Below are 10,490 nucleotides of genomic sequence, written 5' to 3'. Positions count from 1 at the left end.
ACAGTGAATAATAAGTGAAATAATCTGTCTGCAAGCAATTACTTGTCATGCACAAATTAGATGTCCTAACCGACTTGCCAAAACTATAGTTTGTTAACAAGAAATTTGTGGAGTCGTTGAAAAACGAGTTTTAATGACTCCAACCTTCTGACTTCAACTTCTACTGTAAACTTTCCGACTTCAACTGTATTTCCTATAAATCTGGAAACACTGGACAGTTACAATACTTAAAAGGGGCTCTATGTAAACCACCGCCCCCTTTTGAAAACTAGGCTAATTGCAACAACACTTGCATGCATTCAAACATTATTTTGTTGGCTGCAGCAACAGGAAATTTGAATTATTATGTGTATTATAATTAATGGAATTTGTTTGCGGGGGTTGATACATTTTCCGCTAGGGAAAAATAAAGTCTAACGTTTTAAAGTGGAAATGACACATTTTAGAAGCATTTTTTAAACTTCAAATACACTACAAATTAGCATTTTCTGCTGTGCAGGAAAATTCTCAGCAACAAGATTAATCAAATTAAGATCCTGCATCTGTACCCTCTAACTTTTTGGGAAAGTGGTTAAAGTAGCTGGTTTGTGTCAAAAGTTACATTGTTTACTGTAAATGTTGGAAGTCATGATGTCACAGTGTGACCCTTAGATATTTTGAGGAAATCCCATTAAAGTGGATGAGGTTTTTTAAGAAGGACAAAAAAAATTATAACTTAAAATGTCTTAAATGTCAAAGTCCCCTGTTTCGGAGACTGCCGTGTTTCTGGTACCGGTTCCAACTGACATTTTTGTTTATAAATATATCTGTGAACAGATACATTTGAAATTGCTTGCATTGAGCGATAGCACTGGTTCCCACAGACACAGTAGTATATTTTGTCCTCCTGTGTGACGTTGGATGTGAAATCTGAAAGAACTTGAAGCAGGGATGTCCCTCCTACCATTTAACTCGCTCTTTCAACTGTCCATCAACTCCTGGCTGAATCCTATGTCACAAATACTGACAAAACACATGCCTGCAATCCTTACATCATACACTCTAAAAAGTAAAGGTTCCCGGAGTATCCTCTAGAGGTTCTTCAAATTGAAACTGTTTAATGGCTCTTCAAATAACCTTTTGAAGTCCCCTTTGGGGTAAATTTTTGAACTACCCCCCCACCGCCTCTATTATTATTATTATGAATAATAATATGCATAACAATAACAACAATAACACAATATTTTAGTTTTCAGTGCTTATTATGATTTTAGTGACAAAGCAGAATAGAAAAATCCAAATATGAGGTAAACTCACAGCAGAGCCCCAAGTCCAATGGGTTTATCCTCTGGTGTGTTGATGTTCTCCGTATCCATAGCCAGAATGATTTTGCAGTGAATGGTGATCTAACAGGTTTCCTGTCATATTCATCAGAGGTGTAGGGAGGGTGAAGTCTGTGAATCGCCCAAAAATTATACAGATGATTAAAAAAACATGCACACGACAGTACTCATACCTTGGTTTTTGTGGTAAATGTGAATGAAAGAAAAAACGCTTGATAATGGTTTTCATAGACATACCTTGTCCATAATGTAGAGGCCTATGGGATATTTATTGAAGAGGTAAGGGAGGAGGATGGTAACTGTGATCTACATAACATACCAGTACCAATTCATATACCTTAGTATGCGTCCTCATCTGTATACCTGCAGACACAGAAACAAAAGTGAGCAGTTCAGTCATCTGCACCCAATACAGCTAGCCTTCAACATATTCTTATAGCCTACATATTCTTTCCTCTTTGTTGATTGATATCCATTGAATTGTGTCCATTTTCTGTTTTAGAAGGATTTGCACAAACATGAAAAGATAGATGGTGTTGTGTCTTTGGCTATGCCGGATTAAGTGATATGACATGCTATTCTATAAAACAATTTCTCTGTAATTCATGTTACCTGATTAAGATAATCAGGTGAATGTAATTAACTAGAAAGACGGTGCACGAAAAATAATGTTTATGGAGCTGTTATCTTCCGAATAAACTCTTAAAGACCTAGTAATCTTTTACATCAATAGCAGTCATTATTTAATCGTCACTTTATTCAGTCTCATCTGAAAGTTGTAAATTCTTGGTTATCTTCACAAACCCTGGCTAACAAGTTGAATCAGCAATACAACATTTGGTTTAATTATTTATTTACTAAATACCTAAATAATCACACAGAATTACATCTACACAGAATGGTTCATACATTGATTACAAATTATGTCATAAAGAAAACGTCCCTGGTGGACGGTACAGATACGACGGCTGGTTACACAAAGAGAGGGGGTTGGGTTTGAGTGAAAGAGCGGGAAGACTGAGTAACAAAGGGAGAAGCTATGCTATCGTAAATACAGAATCTTGTGCATTCTAAATAACCGCCCATTTGAAAAAGGAAAATGTAATAAATATTTACTCTGAGTTGCGCTTCGGTAGATTGCTTGTAGATGGGAGGCCGGGTGGTCCAGCATGGATCTCTGGTGGTAGAATGGATACTTGGTAGTACTGTCGTTCTGTGGTAGAACACATACTCTGTCCGTCCTCTCCTAGCCCACGTCTACAGTTGCTGCTCTAACGCGACGGCTAGGAGGTATCACTTCTTTAGTGAATAAGAGTTCAAAGTTCATACCAAGTTGCCATACTGTAAGCTCATGCTATATTCTGGCTGGTATAGTCGAAATTCATCCTTCCGGACTGTAGGTCGTCACCTTCACATTGAAATTCGATGCCAATTTCGTTAGGTTCTTGCTGATGTTGGCTTAGTTCTGTAGGTGGTCTTTGTCCTTTCAACGTGGGGACTGCCAGTCCGCACGTCCTTGGAACAGAAAGTTAAATTTTCGTCAAGGGGCTTATATAGGATTGGGAGAGAGGGCCGTGTTTCATAGTTTACAACCAGTGTCTGTTCACTTGGGCATTGAGCAGAGTTTCTCTATGATAAACTGTTCTCTCATTTAAGAAGCTAAAACTTACATTTAATCTTTTCACAAATAGTTTCATATTTAAACATTTAAATTCCACAACAATTCCATGTGAATCTGATAACTAGAATGTGTAGATTTTCCAAGATACAGTTTATGTCGTCCTATCATCAGTAATCATGTCTCAGACGCCAACTGAACTGACATCATATTCATTAAGTCCCAACACATATTTCAACTGGTTGGATTACCAAAATATGGTTCCGTTTCCCATCTTTTGATGTCACCAGACTCTGTCTCAATGTTAACAAAGCGATTTTCAATAGTCACATCGGTAGAGTAGAGAGAGGAAAAAGGGAAAGGTATTTATGGGGGTCATAACCTCCCCCCCCCCTCAGGCCAACGTCATGATAATGGTTATCATAAAACAATATCATTTTAGATCATACAAGGGACATAACTTACCTTAATTTGAGGAGATCTTTACATTTTTTTTCAGTTAAGTTTCTGCACCTGCTGTCCTTTCAAATTCAAATCCAAATGTTTCAATTGGGCAGCTAGGTTCCTGCAAGAACCCCCACCTCCTATGAGGTTCTTGGAAGAACCTTTTGGGGGCAGTTTTCAGAGCCAAGAACCCTAAGGTTCTTCAAAGAACTTTGAGGGTCTTAGAAGCACCCATGTTGATCCCCTAATTTTTAGAGTGTAGTGCAGCAGGAGAGAGTTGTTTCATCACTATAGCACATCCAGAGCTCGATTTATAGCCATTAATCTAAAATAATTAATAGATTTTAAACAAAAAACACTTTCTGTTTGTCATAGATGGACAAGATCAATATGAGATGAAAGGCGAGTTCCTAAAGAGTTCAGGAAGTCAAGATCGAGCTTTTTGTGAATCAAAATATATTTTATATTTAAGATTCTTCAAATAGCCACCCTTTGCCTTGATGACAGCTTTGCACACTCTTGGCACTCTCAACCAGCTTCACCTGGTATGCTTTTCTAACAGTCTTGAAGGAGTTCCAACATATGCTGAGCACTTGTTGGCTGCTTTTCCTTCACTCTGCGGTCCGACTCATCCAAAACCATCTCAATTGGGTTGAGGTCGGGGGATTGTGAAGGCCAGGCCATTGATGCAGCACTCCATAACTCTCATTCTTGGTAAAATAGCCCTTACACAGCCTGGAGGTGTGTTGGATCATTGTCCTGATGAAAAACAAATGATAGTCCAACTAAGCGCAAATCAGATGGGATGGCGCATCGCTGCAGAATGCTGTATGCCTTGCTGATTAAGTGTGCCTTGAATTCTAAATAAATCACAGACAGTGTCACCAGCAAAGCACCCCCACACCATAACACCTCCTCCTCTATGCTTTATGGTGGGAAATACACATGTGGAGATCATCCGTTCACCCACAACACGTCTCACAAAGACACAGCGGTTGGAACCAAAAATCTCCAATTTGGACTCATCAGACCAAAGGACACATTTCCACCGGTCTAATGTCCATTGCTCATGTTTCTTGGCAGCGAAGAGTCCTTTCCAAGTCTTAGTCGGCTCGCTCCGACTGGCCATTGGACTGGGGGTGGAACACAGAGGACAGGCTGGCCGACGACCCAATGAGCGTTCAGAACGCCTTCCAGAACCGGGACGAGAACTGAGGACCCCGGTCGGAGACCATGTCCACTGGGATTCCATGGATCCGGAAGACATGCTGCACCATGAGCCGGGCCATCTCTTTGGCAGAGGGTAGCTTGGAATGAAGTGGGCGGAAAGTCCACTACTGTCAGGATGGCAGTGTTGCCATCAGACAGGGGAAGACCCGTGATGAAGTCCAGGGATATGTGATACCAGGGACGGTGAGGGAAGAAAACCAGCCGGAGCTTGCCGAGAAGTCTTGTTCTGCGCCCAGACCGTGCAGGCGGCGACGAACGTGGAGACGTCCGGGACCATGGTAGGCCACTAAAAGCATTGTCGCACAAAGGCCAGGGTTCGACGGGAGCCCGGGTGGCAGGCAAGCCTGGAGGAGTAGGCCAACTCCAGGACCGAGGAGCGGACAGTGTCAGGCACAAACATCCGGTTATCTGGGCTCCCCCCGGTGTTCGGCTGGGAATGCTGCGCCTCCGGGCCTGCCTCCCTATTCCCAAGCTGAGTGCCGTCGCCAGACATGAGGTGGGAAGGATGGTCTCGGGGTCCGACGGTGTAGCCGCGGGGCTATAGCAGCATGACAGCAATTCCGGCTTGATGTTCTTGGATCTTGGTCGGTAGGAGAGGGAGAAGTTGAACTGGGTGAAGAGCAGGGCCCACCTAGCTTGCCTGGAATTGAGATGCTTGGCAGTGCGGAGATAATCCAGGTTCTTGTGTTCGGTCTACACAATGAAAGGATGTTCTGCCCTCTCAAGCAAGTACCTCCCCTCCTCCAACGCCATCTTCACCACGAGAAGCTTACGATTCCCCACATTGTAGTTCCTCTACGTGGCATTGAAGCGATGGGAGAAGAAGGCGCAGGGATGTAACTTGAGGTCCAGGGCAGAACGCTGGGTCAGGACAGCCCCAACTCTGATATCCGAAGCATTGGCCTCCACCACGAACTGGCAGGACGGGTCAGGATGAACCAAGATGGGAGCTGTGGTGAAACAGTGTTTGTGTAACGTTCGTCGAAGTCGTTCTCCTCCTCAGACGAGGAGGAGCATGGATCGGACCAACACGCAGCGAGGTATGTAGACATAATGATTTATTAACAAGACGAAACACTATGAACAAACAAACACTACGACCTGAACAAACAAACTTACATAAGAACACGAAGAACGCACGAACAGGAACAGACTACAAACAAGAAACGAAAACGAAACAGTCCCGTGTGGTGCGACATACACAGACACGGAAGACAATCACCCACAAACAAACAGTGTGAACAGCCTACCTTTATATGGTTCTCAATCAGAGGAAACGTCAAACAACTGTCCCTGATTGAGAACCATATAAGGCTAATTACCAATGAACCTAAACATAGAAACACAAAACATAGAATGCCCACCCCAACTCACGCCCTGACCAACTAAACACATACAAAAACAACAGAAAACAGGTCAGGAACGTGACAGAACCCCCCCCTCAAGGTGCGAACTCCGGGCGCACCCCTAAAACTCAAGGGGAGGGTCTGGGTGGGCATCTGTCCGCGGTGGCGGCTCCGGCGCAGGACGAGGACACCACTCCACCATTGTCTTTGTCCCCCTCCTTAGCGTCCCTTGAGTGGCGACCCTCGCCCCCGACCATGGTCCATGAACCTTCACCAAGGCCCCTCCTAAATATAGACAACTCAGGACAGAGAGGTAGCTCAGGACAGAGAGGTAGCTCAGGACAGAGAGGTAGCTCAGGACAGAGAAGTAGCTCAGGACAGAGAAGTAGCTCAGGACAGAGAGGTAGCTCAGGACAGAGGGGCAACTCCGGACAGAGGGGCAACTCCGGACAGAGGGGCAACTCCGGACAGAGAGGCAGCTCAGGACAGAGAGGTAGCTCCGGACAGAGAGGTAGCTCCGGACAGAGGGGCAGCCCCGGACAGAGAGGCAACTCCGGACAGAGAGGCAGCTCCGGACTAATGGCAGCTCCGGACTGAGTGGCAGCTCCGGACTGAGTGGCAGCTCCGGACTATAGGGCAGCTCCGGACTGTAGGGCAGCTCATGACTGTAGGGCAGCTCATGACTGTAGGGCAGCTCATGACTGTAGGGCAGCTCATGACTGTAGGGCAGCTCATGACTGTAGGGCAGCTCATGACTGGAAGGCAGCTCATGACTGTAGGACAGCTCATGACTGAAGGGCAGCTCATGACTGAAGGGCAGCTCATGACTGGAAGGCAGCTCATGACTGGAAGGCAGCTCATGACTGGAAGGCATCTCATGACTGAAGGGCAACTCATGACTGAAGGGCAGCTCATGACTGGAAGATGGCTCTGGCGGATCCTGGCTGACTGACGGCTCTGGTGGATCCTGGCTGGCTGGCGGCTCTGGCGGATCCTGGCTGGCTGGCGGCTCTGGCGGATCCTGGCTGGCTGGCGGCTCTGGCGGATCCTGGCTGGCTGGCGGCTCTGGCGGATCCTGGCTGGCTGGCGGCTCTGGCGGATCCTGGCTGGCTGGCGGCTCTGGTGGATCCTGGCTGGCTGGCGGCTCTTGCTGCTCATGGCTGGCTGAAGGCTCTGGCTGCTCCTGGCTGGCGGAAGGCTCTGGCTGCTCCTGTCTGGCGGACGGCTCTGGCAGCTCCTGACTGGCTGGCGGCTCTGGCAGCTCCTGACTGGCTGGCGGCTCTGGCAGCTCCTGACTGGCTGGCGGCTCTGGCATCTCCTGACTGGCTGGCGGCTCTGGCGGCTCCTGACTGGCTGGCGGCTCTGGCATCTCCTGACTGGCTGGCGGCTCTGGCGGCTCCTGACTGGCTGGCGGCTCTGGCGGCTCCTGACTGGCTGGCGGCTCTGGTGGCTCCTGACTGACGGACGGCTCTAGCGGCTCCTGACTGACGGACGGCTCTAATGGCTCGGGACAGACGGGCGGCTCTAATGGCTCGTGGCAGACGGATGGCTCAGATGGCGCTGGGCAGACAGATGGCTCAGACGGCCTGGGCAGACGGATGGCTCTGGGCAGACGGATGGCTCAGACGGCGCTGGGCAGACGGATGGCTCAGACGGCGCTGGGCAGACGGATGGCTCAGACGGCGCTGGGCAGACGGATGGCTCAGACGGCGCTGGGCAGACGAGCAGTGCAGGCGGCGTTGGGCAGACGAGCAGTGCAGGCGGCGTTGGGCAAACGGCCGACTCTGACCTGCTGAGGCGCACAGTAGGCCTGGTGCGTGGTGCCGGAACTGGTGGTACCGGACTGGAGACACGCACCTCAAGGCTAGTGCGGGGAACAGGAACAGGGCACACTGGACTCTCGAGGCGCACTATAAGCCTGGTGCGTGGTACCGGAACTGGAGGTACCGGGCTGAGGGCACGCACCTCCAGGCGAGTGCGGGGAGAAGGAACAGTGCGTACAGGGCTCTGGAGACGCACAGGAGGCTTGGTGTGTGGTGCCGGAACTGGAGGTACTGGGCTGGAGACACGCACCACAGGGAGAGTGCGTGGAGGAGGAACAGGGCTCTGAAGACGCACCGGAAGCCTGGTGCGTGGTGTAGGCACTGGTGGTACTGGGCTGGGGCGCATCTCAGGGCTAGTGCGGGGAGCAGTAACAGGACGCACAGGACTCTGGAGACGCACAGGAGGCTTGGTGCGTGGTGTAGGCACTGTCTTAACCAGACGGCTAGCACGCACCTCAGCACGAGTATGGAGAGCTGTTCCCGGTGACATCAACTCCCCGACACGTTCAGTCGGGCGGATGTCGTGCCTTATGCACCAAACCAGTACATCCCTCATAACTCTCTCCTCCAATTTCCCCATTAACTCCTTCACTGTCTCTGCGTCGCTCACCTCCAATACCGCCCTGACCGGCTCCTTACGGTAAGCAAGGGGAGTTGGCTCAAGTCTACAACTTGACCCAGCTACACTCCCTTTTAGTCCCCCCCCAAGAAATTTTTGGGTGAGCCTCTCGGGCTTCCAGCCGCTCTGCCTTGCTAGCGCCTCATAATGCCGCCTCTCCGCTTTCGCTGCCTCCAGCTCCGCTTTGGGGCGGCGACACTCCTCTGGCTCTGCCCAGGGTCCTTCTCCGTCTAGAATTTCCTCCCATGTCCATTCCTCCTTGTACCACTGCTGCTGTCGCTGCTGCCCGTTAACCCGCTGCTTGATCCGGGTTTGGTGGGTGATTCTGTAACGTTCGTCGAAGTCGTTCTCCTCCTCAGACGAGGAGGAGCATGGATCGGACCAACACGCAGCGAGGTATGTAGACATAATGATTTATTAACAAGACGAAACACTATGAACACTTGAACAAACTACAAAACAATAAACGAAGTCAACAGACCTGAACAAACAAACTTACATAAGAACACGAAGAACGCACGAACAGGAACAGACTACAACCACGAACGAAAACGAAACAGTCCCGTGTGGTGCGACATACACAGACACGGAAGACAATCACCCACAAACGAACAGTGTGAACAGCCTACCTTTATATGGTTCTCAATCAGAGGAAACGTCAAACACCTGTCCCTGATTGAGAACCATATAAGGCTAATTACCAATGAACCTAAACATAGAAACACAAAACATAGAATGCCCACCCCAACTCACGCCCTGACCAACTAAACACATACAAAAACAACAGAAAACAGGTCAGGAACGTGACAGTTTGAGATCCCGGAACGCCCGGTCAGCAGCTGGGGACACGTGAACAGAACTTTGGGAGTGCAGACACAAGGGAAGCCAGGGTGCTGTAACCTAGAATATTTGTCATGTTTGGAATACATGATATTCATCAGTCGCCTAATGTTGGAAAATGAAAATCTGCCTGCGATAAAACAAGTTTGGTCATGATGAGTTATAGTCGAAATGCATTTATTTACTCTGCTCGCAAGTATTTTAGTAAACACCTTGAGATCACATCCGAGGAGGGCAATAGGACGTTATGAAGATGGATCTGTTTCATCTTTCTTTAATATTAGGGAGATATTAGCGAAGTATAAAGATTCCGGGAGTCTGTGAGATTAATTATATGGAGAATTTCCTGTTTATGTGTATTAATGTATGTTAGAATTTATTTGTATGTTTATGTTTACCTTTCCCTTGGGAATTAAAAAAAATCGAAGGTGAGAACTGGAATGGAAATTGTGTTGGGAGAGAGTTGAGGTATTGACTAGACTGGTGGGGGTCGGGCAAGCAGGTGGCTCGGCCTTGCTGGTCAGTCTGGCTGAAATTTGATATAGAGAATGTCTTAATAAAGACAATCAAAAGTTGTTCATTTGTTAGGCTATTAGTTAAAGGTGCAACACAATATGTATTATTGAATTAACTTTGATCTAGCTCAGTCTTATTAATCGCTTAAACATATTTAATAATGATCTCTTACCAAGCTTTATGACTGTGGGCATTTTTGCTTACTTTTTGTTCTAAATAGAGACGGCATATTTGATTGTGTAAAAGTGCAGGAAATTAGCTTTAGATGCCCCCAAAAAATTCTGGGGGAGGACCCCCAGATCCTCCACCAGGTTATGTCCCCCCCACACTTCTGTGCACAATGCCAACCGTCGGCTGGAATGGTGTAAATGGTGTATAGCAGTGGAAACGCGTTCTCCTGAGTGATGAATCACGCTTCACAATCTGCCAGTCTGACGGACGAAGATGTGTTTGGCGTATGCCAGGAGAACGCTAGCTGCCCCAATGCATAGTGCCAACTGTAAAGATGAATGGTCTTGGGCTGTTTTTCATAGTTCAGGCTAGGCCCCTTAGTTCCAGTGAAGGGAAATCTTAACGCTATAGCATACTATGATATTCTAGACGATTCTGTGCTTCCAACATTGCGGTAACAGTTTGGGGAAGGCCCTTTCCTGTTTCAGCATGACAATGCCCCTGTGCACAAAGCGAGGTCCATACAGAAATGGTTTGTCAAGATCATTGTGGAAGAACTTG

Source organism: Salvelinus namaycush, chromosome 4 (assembly GCF_016432855.1).
Source record: "Salvelinus namaycush isolate Seneca chromosome 4, SaNama_1.0, whole genome shotgun sequence".
NCBI classification, from domain to species: Eukaryota; Metazoa; Chordata; class Actinopteri; order Salmoniformes; family Salmonidae; genus Salvelinus; species Salvelinus namaycush.
This window is presented reverse-complemented; position numbering follows the sequence as displayed.